The sequence below is a fragment of the Panthera onca genome, chromosome A1 (genome assembly GCF_046562875.1).
Source record: "Panthera onca isolate mPanOnc1 chromosome A1, mPanOnc1 haplotype 2, whole genome shotgun sequence".
NCBI classification, from domain to species: Eukaryota; Metazoa; Chordata; class Mammalia; order Carnivora; family Felidae; genus Panthera; species Panthera onca.
The window spans coordinates 87,497,859-87,514,543 of record NC_138339.1 but is presented as its reverse complement, the minus strand read 5'-3'; the positions used below and the strand labels follow the sequence as shown (position 1 = coordinate 87,514,543).

General features: G+C 33.5%; 1 long non-coding RNA gene across 3 annotated transcripts in view; it reads right to left on the bottom strand.

Annotated features, from left to right (window-relative positions):
• LOC132681189 (uncharacterized) overlaps positions 1-16,685 on the bottom strand; it is a 176,951-nt gene that overhangs the window by 124,005 nt on the left and 36,261 nt on the right. For all 3 annotated transcript variants that reach the window (XR_013556103.1, XR_009610926.2, XR_013556104.1), the window contains one exon: positions 5,379-5,403. This is a non-coding gene — a long non-coding RNA (uncharacterized LOC132681189). The remainder of the gene's footprint in view (positions 1-5,378; positions 5,404-16,685) is intronic.

Genomic DNA, 16,685 nt, shown 5'->3' with positions numbered 1-16,685 from the left:
TTCAAGAAACAGTTATTGTCTCTATTCTCCTTTATGCTGGCTACCTTTTCATCTTCATCTTCCTATCTCTTCACAAGGAAAACAGAAGACATAATCCAAGTAGTACAAATAAATGTGACATGAGCACCCACTGCTTCTAACTCTTTCATACCAAGTGTAGAAGTGTTACTCGTTGTGCATGAGGCCAATCCTTTCATCAGTGCTCTGGATTCTCCCTCCCTTCCCCGTGCTCACCCATCTTGGGTTTTCAAGGGTCATAGTACCTTGAAAATCCTGTCTTTCTTCTCTATTTCAGATTCTTATATTTTTAACTGGATCTTTCTCAAATAATATTGTTTCAATATTATTAACTTTCCAATTTTAAAAATAAGCCACACCCTCATCCTCAAGTCACCGTTTAACTTCTTTCCTATCTCTTCCTTCTATAGGCAAACTTTTTGAAAAAGTGGCTTAGAGTCACTGTTTTACTCTTCCCTGACTTTCTAAGCATTCCTCAATCCACTGCAGTCTGGAAACCACCCCAAAGAATTTCCTGAAACTGTTCTTGTTAAAGTCATGAATGAATGTCTCATTTCTAAATCTACTCTTACCTTATTTTACTTGTAAAACTTGATATTTCTAATTCCTCTCTTTGAAAACAATTTTCTTGGTTCAATAATACCACATTCTGTCATTGTCTTTGTAGACTCCTCTCTCACTGCCATTTCCCTACATATTAAGGTCTGCAGGGCTATCTCTTATGCCCTTGGCTCTTATCATTCTATACCTTCTACTGAGGGATATAATTTGTAGGTTCAACTGCTATCTATTTGCTTGTAGCTTCACTTACCACCTCCACGTGGAAGAATCTAATCCAAGGGATAAATCTTCAACTACTGTCTTTCTAATGAGCTTCAGTCAATACTGTTTTTTTAACTAACTACTCGTCTTTGCTTGAATGTCCCACAACAATCTGAAAGTGCATGTCCAAAACTGAATGGACATCTTCTTCCCTCCTACTTCCACCCAAATTTCACAAATATTTCTCAAAAACCATGAACTTTTTTTTTATTTTCAGAACACAATTTTCCCATTCAGGCTAAGGTAAACTAAGTGACCCAGTCACTTAAGATATTTACTATTGAGTATGAAAGTTATAATTCAGGTAGGTATAGGAAACAATTAAAATTAAATGGAGCCAACAATATACTTCTTTAAATTGCAACAGTTGAAAGCACAACAGCTAAAATACTAAATTTCAAAAGCCCAAGTGATAAGAAATAAGTATTTTAAGCAAGTTAAAGACAGAAAGCGTTTCAGTTTTATGTTTATATTCTTAGCTCTAAACACGGTGAACCACAAAATAGTTGATCAATTTACTTAATAAATTAATAGGTTTGTTTTTCTATCTTGCAGAAAAGTAAGAAGCAGTACAGGATTGTCACCAAATCATTCTCACACTGTTATGACTCTTCTCTAATTTATTCCATATACTGAATGGCTGGTAAAATAAGGATGTCAAAGTTGTTCCTATTTATGTCTGAAAGAATTACAGATTTCCTTAGAAGATGACAGTAATAAAGGAATATCAGGCATTAAAATGACTAGCCAAATTAACTTTGTATAAAAACAAACCTCTATTCTACAGCTTTCGTTTGCAAAACTGACCACTATCCATAGGGAAACTTTTTTTTTTTTTTTTACTATCTCAACCCAGCCTCTCACATCAATGGAAAACTAGCATTCTATACATCTGCTAATAAAGAAAGCAGGCTCTCCTTTAGCCAAAACAAACTTTATATTTTTATTCCTCAATAAAGTAATTTCCTCCCTGAGCAGTAAGCATGCACTAATTGTTGATAGAAATTGCTAAGTTCAGTTCAACTTTAAGTAATGCTGTAGACTTACAGCAAAAAGAAATTAAAATTTACTTCAGTCTCATCCAAACTTTATTGTGAAATGTGCAAATATAAAGGATAGTATAGAAAATTGAAGTGCATAATTTAATGAATTATAATAAACTAATTATTAAACTAACTAACTATAACAAACTACTCTGTAAGCACCACCAGGTTACAAAATAGAAGTTTGCCAATAGCCTACCCAATTACAACACCTTCCCTCCCACTCTGTCTGGGTGCTCATGGTAACACTTTCTTTGCCTTTTTTTTTATAGTTTTACCACCTAAAAATGTATCACTAAATAATTTAATTCAGTTTTGCCTGTTGTGAACTTTATATAAATGGAATCATAAATATATATTTATTGGGTGTGACTTCTTTCATTCAGTGTTAGGCTTTTAAGATTTCTTTGTTGTTAAGTATATCTTTCATTCATTTTAATTGCTGTTAATAATCCAATGTATGAATATACTTTTATTTTTCTATTCTATTGATGATGCACATTTTGAGTATTTACAGTTTTGGCTATTATAAATAAAGATGCTATAGCATTTGTGCATAGATATCCTAATATAGCTAATCATGCCTTTTCTATGGTATATAATTAGAAGTGAATTGGTGGGTCTGAAAAAATATATATCCTTAACTTCACTAAGAAGAAAAACAATGAAAATAAAAAATAAATTTACCAATTGGTCATACCAGTTTAACTGGCTCTACTTAAAAAAATAATTTCTTGAATTCTAAAGGTAAATTCCATCTAGTATTACATATTTCATATGGAAAGAAATGTTTAGTCTGACAAAAATTTCAAAAATAAAAGGCAAATGAAGTATTAATGCCTAAAGGAGACTCACAAATATTTTTAGTTTTTTCTGATGAAAATACATGTTTTTCTATAAAAGTGGCAAGAATGTACTAACCACATTTATCTGAATTGTTAGTCAAGCAACAGTGTAACAGAAATAGAATATAATGCTTAGAATTTCATTTTATGAAATTCATTCTCTTAAAATATTGCAAATATTGTCCAACATGCAATTAAACAACCACTGTATGGGCTTATACATCATTTGGGCTCTTAATATGTAGCTTACAATTTTATATTTATAAAATCTCAAGCAGGGGAAGCAGCTTTACACTAAAAACAGTAAATAAAAATGGTATTTTCCTTGACCTGGGAATTAGTGAATGGTTCTCCTGAATTTAAAAAAAAAGAAATATTTTAATTGCTATATTTGATTATAATGCTTTACCACTTTGGCAGAATGTCTGAGGACAGATTACTAATAACTACATAAAAATATGGTTATTTTTAAACAAAAGAAAGTAAAAGGTTGTATTAAAATTTAACGTGATCAAAAAAAAAGAAAGAAAAAAAGAAAAAAATTCCCATGCTTTGATTTATCACAAAACAAAATCCCTTTTCTTAATTTACATCAAAGCTTTTGGAACTAGTATATGAGAAATTTTTTAGAAAATATATGTCAAGGTCCTAAAGATGTCAATGGGAGAAGGTAGATTTAGTCTCTGCTGTCACACAGCCTGGGGTCTAAAGGGAAATGCAGAAGAGGAAAGAAACTGAGATGTTAATGACAGAATAAAAAGGCACATTAAAAAGGGCACTTGATCAAGGAAGACCTGAAGGATTAAAAAAGGCATGATGGTGAAGGAAGCACAAGATGTGTTCCAGGAAGAGGAACAAAGGCCCCAAAACAGAAAAGGAACTATAGGAGGATCAGAAATTAGTATAAGCAACTTTAAACTCAGCTAGATATAAGTTGAAATCTCAATTCCTCCAATTAATAGTAACTTTGGTTAAGTCACTTGCCATTTCTATTTCTCCCTGTAAAATGGGGATAATAATATTTTTGTAAGAATCAGCTAAGATAATGTTTATAGAGCAAAAAATTGCTCCACAAAGGCAGATAGTAATTTCTGTAGCAGAATCAGATATTTTGGAGTTGGGTGGCCATTCATGTGAGGCAGGAATATGGAGATATAAGCAGTTTAAGTCATCAAGAGCATATGGCCATACTAAATAATCCAGTCCTTAATGCTAAGAACAAGAGGGAGTGACACCAACGTATGTGTGTTTCAGAAAATAGACTCAGGCTGTAGGAGAAATTATTGGAAGGGAAAAAAGGCAGAAAAACAAGTGGGGACCTAAATGAGATTTGTGGCAGCATAGATGGTGAGAATTGAATGTATTTAAAAGATACTGAAATGCAGGACATCCATTTCTGGCAGTATGACAGATGATGGCTAAAACTCTTAATCAACATACCTCAATAATTGTATATGTGTTTCTGTAGGTATACAGTGTGTGTGTGTGTATGTATATATTTTTCTTTAATATTTATTAAATTAGTTTTCCAGTAGGAAAGGAAAATGCAAATGCTCTGGGATCAGAAATGAAGTATGGACATGAATCCATTGAAGTTAGTAAGCAGTGAAGGTTAAATGCTGCCCCGGGTGTGTCTACTGATCTTGAGTAACCTAGAGCTTAGATTTTAATTGCTGACACATGTGGGAGACAAAAGACAAAGCCTTGCTCTATATATCCACCCCTCACCAACCTCCACGTGGAACTTGGATTCATAAAGAGCTACTTCAAGAAAAAGGATAATCTAGAAAAAATACTGTGCAATATTATTATCATAGATGGATTTTTAAGGCAAAAATCCCATTGCTAGAAATGAAAAAGGTAATAATATAATAATAAATTCTTCAATTCATCAGGAAGATGCAATAATTTTAAACTTCTAAATAATAATATAGCTTCAAAATACATGAAGTGAAAATTTGACATCAAAATGAGATATTTCAACACTGTTTACAACTATTATACCAAGATGAAATAATCAGTAATGGTATAAAAGCTTTTAACAACACTATTAAACTAGGTTTTGTTTAACAAATAACACGTATGTGTAAAACAAATGTTAAGAACTGTGTACCCAACTTCTGTGATAAACTTACCATTTAAAGAATACATTGAACATGTTGCTTCATAAAGTCTTGAAAAATGCAGAGTCAATATACACTGATAAAAACTGCTTAATTCTAAATTATTTCATGTCTAAATTGCTAAAATTTAGTACATTTGTAAATCAAACCCAAAAATATGTTAAAAATTTTTAAATCATACATTGCATAAACAACTCATGGGTCAAAGCAAATTTTTTAACAGAAATTAGAAAATATTTAGACCTAATTAGTATTATTACTAATATTGCAAATCTTATGGGATGCAACCAAAAAAACTGTCAAAAGGAAATCTATAGCCTTTTATATTGATCTCAGAATTTAAAACTTTGAAAATTAATTACTTATTCAACTTAAGAAGTTAGAAAATGCTTAAAAAACTGAAAAGTACAAAAAGGAAGTATCAGAAATTAATGAAATATAAATTAAGTGACTGTATTAACAAACCTGTAAGTTAAACTGTAAGAAAAAAGATAAGATAGAGGTAAATTATCACTACTTCCTCTTACCTTATCTTAGATGTCCTGAAGCTGTCTGTAAAGCAAGAAAAATAAATAAGTCTTAGGTATTAGAAAGGAAGAAATAAAACTGTCATAAATAGCAAATGACATGATTATCCACATGAAAAGCTCAAAAGGCCAATTATTAGAATTAAAGAGTTTAGCAACTTATTATATATAAGTATTCCATGTTCAGTATGGAGATTCAATAATGTGAAATTGTCCATTCTATACAAACATATTTATACTTACAACACAAATTTAATGAAAACTCAACATGATTTTTGATAGGGTATGACAATTAAAATATATATATATATATATATATATATATATATATATATACACACACACACACACACACACATACATTTACATATACATACATACAGGAAACAGAAAAAAAAAGGACATTCTTGAAGCAAAACAAGAATGGTGGACTTGCTCTATTTGGATATCCAGACTTACACTAAAGCCACAGATTTCATGGTATGATTTTGGCGCAAGCTTAGAAAATATACCAGCAAAAGACAGCCAAGGAGTAGACCCACCAACGTATTATAAAAACATGACTCAAAATGGGGAAACTGACACATTGTGCAGTCAATGATAACTGAATAATCAGTTTCTAATTGTAAAAAAAAAAAAATTGCCTCTTACATCACACCATACACAAAATTCAATCCCAGATGGGCTAAAATCTTAAACGTTGAAGAAATATTTTAAAATTTTACAACAAATTATAGGATATCTCTGATTTTGGGGGTGTAAATTAATTTCTTAAATGAGACACAAAATCACTTAATATAAAAAAAATAAGGACTACCTAATTTACGTTAAAATTAACAACTGATCAAAAGAAAGAACTCTTCTGTTGATTACAAATATGTAAGAAAGAGCCACTATTTGGTGGAATAAGATTTGCACATTCATAACTGGAAAATAATGTTAATCCACATATATATGGGACTTCACTATAACATTCACTAAGAAATGGCAAACAACCTAATGACAAAATGGACAGAGACACCTGGGTAGTTCAGTCGGTAAAGTGTCCTACTCTTGATTTTGGCTCTGGTCATGATCTCACAGTTTATGAGATTGAGCCTTACATCGGATGCTTGGGATTCTCTCTCCCTCTTTCTCAGGCCCTCCCCCGCTTGCTCGCTCTCTCTCACTCAAAATAAATAAACTTAAAAAAAGAAAGAAAAATGGACAAAAATATGTACACATTTATTTCACAGAAAACAAATTGCCAACAATAAATAAAAATATATCCACCTACACTAAATTTCAGAGAAATTAAAATTAAACCACAGCACACCTACCATATTAATAAAAATAAATGTCTTGAAAAAGCAAATGTTGGTCAGGATATGTACAATAAGAACTCTAAACACTGCAAGCAGGAGTTTAAATTTTTAATCTATACCCTGGAAAATAACTTAGCATTAACTTGTAAAGTTGGAAATATGCATGTACTACAATCCATAAATTAAGACACTTGTTCATGTCATGTGAATGGAGAGTATGTACAATTTCATAGGAGCATTATAATAAAGGACAAATTAAAACACAAATGACCACTATTAAGCTGTTATATATTTATAAAATGTTATACTGTTATACTTCACAAATTTCAAGTTAACTACTTCTACACGCGATAAGATGGACAAATCTCAAGTCATAGTGTTAAGTGAAAAAAGCAAGTTGGTGAAAGCATACATTAGAAGACCATTTTTATAGAATTCAAAACCAGGCATTGTTAAACATGTTGTTGGGGGATACATAGAAGAAGACAATGATGAACAGAGCCTTTAGAATAGTAACTAACTCTGGGGGAGAACTAGGATGCTCTACAGACAAACACAAAGTGAAATTCAACACAAACTAACAGTGACTTTATTATTTAATTTGAGTGATGGGTTTATGGGTTTAATTTTATGATTCTACTTTATATATCTGTGCTGAAAATATGCAACATTCATCATTAACATTTTAAATGAAGCTCAGGTTGAAATGCCAGTATTTGTTAATTTGAAAACGGTAAGGAAGAGAAAAGAGCAAAGGAGTCCCATGCTGGTGAAGTGAGCCACTGAGTGGATGGTATTGTTTTTTAGTGAGAGGAAGAGGATCAGAACTGGGAGGTGTGAGTGAGAGAGGGGAAAGAATGTGATGAATTAAGTTTTGGACTATTTAGATTCAGCTACCTGAAGTACATCTTAGTAAAATGTTGGAGGTCAATTTTGATGTAGGACTTCATATGGAAAGAGAAGTCTGGGCTTTACATAGATGGTTTTAGGAATCACTGGCATAATAGATTGGCTCTGAGGTCACAGAAATGAATGAAATTACCTGGGGGGTGAGGATGGAAGTTAAGTAGTAGAGGAATAGAGAAGAGGGCTGGTATGTATCTTTACAGATGTCACAAGTTGGAAATACCAGGAAGTTTAGGAAGTAAAGGATTAATAAATATAAGCCCATGAACTGAAATTGATGTATGATTAATTATGCCAATTCTTCTGTGAGTTCCAGAATACATAGGCAAGTGGTGCAGAGAAATGTACTGCACAGGAATCTTTACAATTCCTGGTTTTAGACTGGCTGCAGCAAAACCCCAAATAAAGCTCTTGCTCCTTGATGTGGCCTGTTAGCAAAAGATCAGCTCTCATTTTTTTTTTTAACACCAGAGCCTAGAGAATTCCAAAATGTTCCACTCTCACTCTTCTGTCTGCCTAAATGAAGCAAACTGTGACAGTGTGAGCCATTTATGGAGAGGCCCAGGTAGGAAGAAGTTGAGAGAGCCTACAGGACCTACAGGCCTTGGTCATATAGCCACAACTAAATGAATTCTGTCTAAGCTTGAATGAGCTTGGAAGTAGATTCATCCCAAGACGACCTTCCAGATGAGAACCCAGCCCTGCTGACATCTGAAGTGAAGTCCAATGGGAGCCAGAGAAGAAAAGCAAACTAATCCATGCCCAAAATCCTGTCCCACAGAAACTGTGGGATGATAAATATGTACTGTTTAAGGTGCTAAGTTTGTAGTAATTTGTTATACATCAACAGAAAACAAATATAAGGGTGCCTGGGTGGCTCAGTTAATTGAGCATACAACTCTTGATTTCAGCTCAGGTCATGATCTCACAGTTCATGGAAAGAGTCTGCATCAGTGCTATCTGCAATGACAGCAAGAGGCCTGCTTGGGATTCTCTCTCCCTCTCTCTCTGCCCCTCCCCTGCTCATGCTGTGTGTATATGTCTCTCTCTCTGTCTCAAATAAATAAATAAACATTTAAAAAAGCATTCATACTATTGTGTGTGTGTATTGTATATATTCATCAAGGCCTCTGGGCACAGTGGGGAAAAGGAAAAGAAAAAGAAAAAGATGGCAGGTATATTTCTGTAGGAAGATTTTTTTTTTTCCTGAAAGCTTAATGGTTAGGAAGAACCATCTTTCTCATCAAAGATTGTATATATTAAAGTAGGAAGTCCCCATTCAGATAAGGTGAATGAGTCAGAAACATCCATTTCTGAATGAGCAAAGGAAGAGTGCTGGAACTTTACTTACAGATTGTACTACTTATTCTCTGAGCTTTCCATTTGATCCTTTTGAGTCTGTGCTCCTAACTTATGTGTCTCTCTTCTAAGACAGGCATTCATAGCTTGTAAGAGGCAATAGCTAATGGCAGTGCTCTCCTGGTTTAAGCCCAACTTACAGTGAGTAACATTTCTCCCTAGTTTAAAATGCTACAAAGCCTAAATTGGGCTGGTTAGGTAAACAAAAATAGCTGTTTTTCTATGCCTCTGACATCAATGACTGATGATTACTTTTACAAATTGTTTCAAATGCATAACCAAATAATAAAACCCTGGAAAGCTTGGGAAACAAACAAAAGTTATATTAGGAATTCTTTAATACTAAATGGTATTTAATATTAATAATAAGGAACTATTCATATCAGGCACAAAAGAATATAAACCTGGACCTCACAAAATCTTAGTAAAAAGAAATTCTCAATGAAATATTGGGCATCTTAAATACCTTTCTTTTTCATGTATCTTTCATTGATGATACAAAGAACTCATTAAAGGTCAGCCATTCTTTTTGAGGTCTCCATAGTAACTGTGATCTTAGCCACATCTTTGATTTAGAACATCAAAATGTCAGAATTGATATCAAACTCATGAACACCAGATCAGGGCATTTGGTACCATATTTGATGCAATATCAAAAGCACTTACTTGTTTGTACTTGTGTGTTCATACTGTTCCTAGCTTTCTTTTTATGTCTTCTCTCATAAGGGACATAACTTGAAAATCTTAACATATTGCCAATGGAGAACTTATCAATAGGCTGAAATATACCAGAACAGCTGAAGAAGGAACAGATAAACTCAAGAGGAAGCCTCCAAAGCTGATTTTTACAAGGCAGGAGCAGCTTATTGGTTGAACCATTACATGAGAATCCTAAAAATTAGGAGTGTGCGATGTGATCCTGGAAAGACATTTTAGTAATAGAGGTTAAGATAGATGAATATTACAAAGATAAGAGAATGACAATATTCATTGGAAAAATAGAAGAACAACCAGAGGAATAAATGCACAAGGATTATATTAGTAAATGAAGATGGGAGCTGCCCTAAGAGCATAACAGGTGGGAGAAACATCAGACCTTGAAGGGAGCAGAATCCCTTTGAACTACTTATAGTTGGTGACCTCAAAGGCTAGTAAAGTCAGGAGACAGCCTCAGCTTTAACACAGCTGCTCTCTGGCATTATTAATGGCATGAGAATGGATCTGGGAATTGGTAAAATAGTAACAGCTAAACCAACAGTTAAAAAATAGAAGTCTGCAAGTCATGAAGCCTATCCATCAATTATGTAAGAAAGGTACCTTCTTATTAGGAATGAAGACGAGGCAAAAATCCTCAGCTCATATTAATCTCGACGACTCTGTCTTCTTTTTTTTTTTTTAACGTTTACTTATTTTTGAGACAGAGAGAGACAGAGCATGAACAGGGGAGGGGCAGAGAGAGAGGGAGACACAGAATCTGAAACAGGCTCCAGGCCCTGAGCTGTCAGCACAGAGCCCGACGCGGGGCTCAAACTCACGGAGTGTGAGATCGTGACCTGAGCCAAAGTCAGCCGCTTAACTGACTAAGCCACCCAGGCGCCCCATCAATGACTGTCTTTAACTCTAGTTCATTTTGATGTAAACCCAGCCTAGAGTGAGTTTCCAGCTTATGCTGAGAATCCATGTTGGGATTCAGTTCAGTTCTCCCTAAACCTTACCGCTCAGCTGCATAAGGGGACCGACCACTCTGAGTAGATGAGAAAAAAAAAAAAAAAAAAAAGGTAGGATGAGGTTTACAATGATCCAAGCACTGAAAACAACTCTTTCCACTTGTCTGTTATGTATCATCATACCATTTGCCCTAAGGAAAAAAAAGAGAGAAGAGTATGCTGCTTTTTCAGTGATTAAGCTCAACCTGCTAAGTAGCTGTCATAAAAAATAAAAATAAAAATAAATTAAGAAAAAGCTATTTCAGGGCTCAGGAAAATTATTATTCTGGGGACCAGTGCATCTCAAACCTTAGTATACATAACGATCACCTAGGGACCTTGTTAGAACAAGGATCTGGCCCCTATGCTCAGAGGGTCTCTTGGCAGAGATTTTCAGTGATGGTTTTTTCCCTATCCAGTCCACACCAAATCCTTACTATGAGGCTTGGGTAGACAAAGTTATCTGTAGGAAATTCTGGATCTCTCTCTTTTTTCAAACATATCTCAGTAGATGCTAAAAAGGCAATATTATTATGAATCAGTACATTGGCCTTATTAACATGTTTATTTAAATTAAAAACTTTCATACAACTGCTTTAGCATCTTACTAAAAGATGCTAAATATTATAAAACTTTTCTAAGATTGTTTGGCTTCATGTTTTTAGTGGGATAATTTAAGCTGGTTTCTTCCAAAATTTCCCCACATTTCGGAGGGGAAAGAGGTGTCAATACTTATTGGGTATCTACCCCATGCCAGGCATAGCACTAGTCACTTATTTAAAGGATTTTATTTAAATGATTTATTTACTGAATCCCCACAATAGCCCTCATGAAATAGGACTATTCTCGTCCTCATTTTATAAATGATATAACTAAGATACAGAGAGACTGTAAAACTACATTGCTAAAAAGCAAATAAGCTGAGATTTGAATCTTATTTCTATTTTGGCACATAATTTGTCTCACTTTCTGAAATGCTTTAAACTGCAAATTACCCAGTGGTCATTATGCTTACACTTCCAACATCTTTTCTACCTTAAAAGGTAGGAAATCCCCCAATTTATATTAAATAATTATTTTATCTGTTCCCAGACTCAGAGCTGGGAGAAGACAGTATTGCTTTTCTTGTTCTTTTTCTTTTATTGTTCACTGACAATCTAGACAAATTAAAGTACACATGAAAATTTCTGTTCCCCACAAAAGCGGGTCAACAGTTCATTTGTTCCAAGCTTAATAACTGTTATCACCACACTCCTTAATCTATTTAAAATATCCTCTAGGAATAATGAATGAGAAAACTTTCTAAGACACCATTTCATATGTTAAAGCCAAATTTCTGCTATTTAGGAATAAAGTTGCTTTCAAATGTATCGTAAAAATGTGTCTTCTTTAGACATAATACATTTATTAAAGAGACTTGTGTATTTCCATTAAAAAAAAGATAGAAATATTCAGCCCCATTACAAATTAACAAGACCTTCCAAGAAGATTGAGGCTATTTTCTATGGTCTCAGCTACCTCCAGTTTCTTAATCTATTCATGTATTCAACAAAACTTTTCTTACTGTGTGTTCAGCATAAAGAATACAGTTGGTAAACAAAAGTGATCAGATGTCATCTCTACTTTCATGAAACCTGAAGGTCTTTCATGAAATCTGTGATCATCACTAGATTCACCTAAATTTCTATGCAAATTGTAGTGATAGAAAAACTAAAGCAAATTTATGAAAGTTTTTAATTTCAATAGAAATGTTAATAAGGCCGAATCACTGATCCATAACAATACTACCTTTTAACATCATAAATTTATATGTTAATTGTGTGATTCAATCATAAAACTAAGATTTTCATGGCATTTTTTTCCCTTTGGGGTAGTTTCAAGTTTCACATAATTGTAGTAATATTAAATCTAGTAACATTAACAGAAGGAATGAGCTGTTAGATACTTTACATAGTACAATATCTACCTTTAATTTACTGACTAGAATTTCTTTAATTTTTTTAATGTTTATTTATTTTTGAGAGACAGAGAGAGAGACAGAGACACAGAGTACAAGTGGGGGAGGGGCAGAGAGAGAGGGAGACACAGAATCTGAAGCAAGCTCCAGACTCTGAGCTGTCAGCACAGAGCCCATCGTGGGGCTTGAAGCCATGAACCCTGAGATGGTGACCTGAGGTGAAGTCAGATGCTTAACCAACTAAGCCACCCAGGCGCCCCTGATTAGAAACTGAGATAAATATGATTACATTGCTTATTTTTATGTCTTTAAATATACAGATTTTTTTCACAAGAAAGAGGGTTGTTTTTTTTTTTTTATGTTTATCTATTTATTTGAAAGAGAGAAAGCATGATCAGGGGAGGAGCAGAGAGAGAGGGGGAAAGAATCCCAAGCAGGCTCTGCATTGTCAGTGTGGAGCTCAATCTCACAAACCCATGAGGTCATGACCTGAGCCAAAATTAAGAACCTGACGCTTAATTTACTGAGCCACTGAGGCGCCCCTACAAAAAAGAGTTTTTAATCATCTACTTCAAAGTTAACCATCTTCCTATGCAATTCTTTTGTCTCTTCCTTTCAAATACTACCCTGTTAATAATCTTTCATCCTTACAAAAAAAGTTACCATTCTGGTGATCATTAATCAGAGTGTCAACTCTCTTTGATAAAGATCTTACAAAAATACATTTGACACAGGCACCAAGAACATGCAATGAGGAAAGGAGTCTCTTCAACAAATGGTGTTGGGAAAATTGGACAGCCACATGTACAACAATGAAACTGGATCACTATCTTACACCATATACAAAAATCAACTCAAAATGGACTAAAGATGTCAATATAAAACCTGAATCCATAATACTCCTAGAAAAAAACATATAGGGTAAGCTCCTTAACGATGGTTTTGGCAATTTTTTTTTGTATTTAACCACAAAAACATAGTCAACAAAAGGAAAAAATAAAACTGTGACTATATCAAACTAAAAATCTTCTGTACAGCAAAGGACCATCAGCAAATTGGAAAGGCGACCTATTGAATGGGAAAAAATATTTGCAAATCATAAAGGGATTAATATCCAAAATATATAAAGAATTCATACAACTTAAACAGATTGTTGAAAAAAGCTCAAACAATCCAATTTGAAAATGGGAAAATGATCTGAATAGACACTTCCAAAGGGTACACAAATGGCCAACAGGTACATGAAAAGGTGTTTAACATCACTAATCATCAGGGAAATGTAAATCAAAACCACAATGAGATATCACCTCATACCTGTTAGAATGACTATTATTAAAAAAGACAAAAAAGATGTTGGCAAGGATGTATAGAAAGGGGAATCCTTTTTCAGTGTTGATGGGAATGTAACTTGGTGTAGTCACTATGGAAAATAGTATGGAGGTTCTTCAAAAAATGAAAAATGAATTACCATTTGATCCAGCAATTCCATTTCTGGGTATTTATCTGAAGAAAATGGTATCACTAACTGAAAAAGATATTTGTACCCCCATGTTTTCTGCAGTAGTATTTATAATAGCCAAGACATGGTAACAACCTAAGTGTCCATCAACAGATGAATGGGTGAATATATTTATATAAATAAGATTCCGCCATAAAAAAGAAGGAAATCCTGCCATTTATAATAACATGAATGAATCTCAAGGGCATTATGCCATGTGAAATTGAGACAGAAAGACAGGTAGAACAGAATGGTCACCGCCAGAGACAGGGGGTGAAGGGGTGGGCACAGTGTGTGAAGGTGGTCAAAGGTATAAACTTCCAGTTATAAGGTAAAGAGGTCCTGGGGATGTAATATACAGCATGGTCACTGCAGTTAATAATATACTTTAATGATGCTAGGATAGTAAATCTTAAAGATTCTCATTACAGAAAAAAAATTATAAATATGTCATGATGGATGTTAATTAAACTTATTGTGGTACTCATTTCATAATATATATTACATATAAATATATAATTGACATATACTATACAACATATATATCATGTTATATAATATATATTATATATTAAACTATTATATTGTACAACCAAAACTGAGATAATGTTATATATCAATTAATTTTCCCTAAAAATGCATTTAAAGCTATCTGTAGTGACTCTCTAAAACAGAGTAAAGCAAGGGCAGATAGGTTAAAAGCAGAACATTTTGTAATTGCATTAAATAATATAAATATATAAAAAATGAAATTTGATTAAGTGTCCATTAAAATACTTATTAAGATTATCGGAGCACCTGGGTGTCTCAGTCGGTTAAGCATCTGACTTTGGCTCAGGTTATGATCTCACGTTTCATGAGTTCAAGCCCTTTATTGGTTGGTCTCTGTGCTGACAGCTCAGAGCCTGGAGCCTGCTTCGGATTCTGTCTTTCCCTCTCTCTCTGCCCCTCTCCTCCTGGTGCTCTGTCTCTCTCAAAAATGAATAAATGTTAAAAAAAATTTAAATACTTATTAAGATTATAATGGGCACATAAAAATACTTAAAACATTTTAAAAAATGAGATGAGAATCACTAATTTAAACTACCTAAAACAATGAAAAGAAACTGCAATGGAACATCAAAGTATAGAACTGACTTGAGTCTCCCTAACATTACACTGATTTCTATCATCTGGCTTAATAAAAGGAACTTTATATGCATTGAGTAATAGATGTGTCCTTGTTGTTTATTACCTGTGAAATAGAGATGCATTTTAAACTGTTCATGTTTTCACAGAGGAAAGCAAATTACTTCTCCACTTTCCCAGAAAGGAAAAGTGTAAGAGGAATGCTTTTAATTTTTCTCCCTCCTTCCTTTTTCCTTCCTTCACTGACTGGAGTCACTTACATGAGGGATGAGTTTAAAAGAAAAGTTGAATGTACTTTTTGTACTTTTGCAGAGCCATACCCTTCTGACACATGCATTTGTTTCTACTTTCTACACTACAGTTAAGCTCTTAAGAGCAGCCTCTATCTCTCTGGGGGCATCTGTTCTTATCCATTCAAATCTGATAAATTAATTTAGCTAACTCATTTGGTCACAGATCAAAATTCATTCTCTCTGATAAACTTTATCCATAATAAAATTAACATTTTGTGCTCCATTTGTCAGTTCTCAAGGAATTACAAACTCAGAAGAAAGAGACAAATATGAATCTCATATATTGAACCTCTACCCTAAAATTCTTCTATTATTTATATATTCAATGTAGGGACATTAGGGAAGTCTATTTCTTTATAGAAGAATTCTGAATAGTTTTTAGGCAACTTCAAGCACAAAATTCATTAAATGGTGTGGGCTTATGAAGAAGATGATAGATCTATAAAAATGTGAGTTTAGTGTAAATGTCAAGAATAATAAGAATCATAGATACAAATAAGGAGAACAAGAAATGATAGTCATTTTCAACATAATTTTCAATACTAAGTTATCCAGTGTATTAAGAATTGACACATTAAGCTTATGCAGAATTGATCAAAATGTTCAAATCTGTATTACTGTAGGAGAAACACTACTAAGTTTTAAGTTAATTATTTAGTCATAACTGATTTAATTTAGTTTTTGCTTATAGTTCTTTTGGTTTAAGTGCTTCACTATGATCATCATGCTCAAAAATTTTTTTCCTTCCATGGGTTAAAAAATTCTGTGTGCCTGTGTGTATGTGGTGTACATGTGAGCGTGTGCACACACACACACACACACACACACACACACACAAACAAGAATTTACAGTTGACTCTTTAAGAGTTTTTTGTGGTGGAGAAGGTCTTTCCCTGGAAAAGCATGCTTTCTAACCTTTAAATTATTGAATGGAATATTCGTGAACTTCCTTGAGTGGCTTTAAGTTTAACTTTATACCACAGTAGAAGCAGAACTATAAGCAAAGTAATCATACCCACATAACAAACATTTCCTTCCTCATCATCCAAAAACTAGTGTTCCTCTTAGCCCTTAAGAACAAAATTTTAGTATTTCCTCATACATATTTATTCACAAGAATGTGATGGATACCTATATACAAAGTATCTATACATAT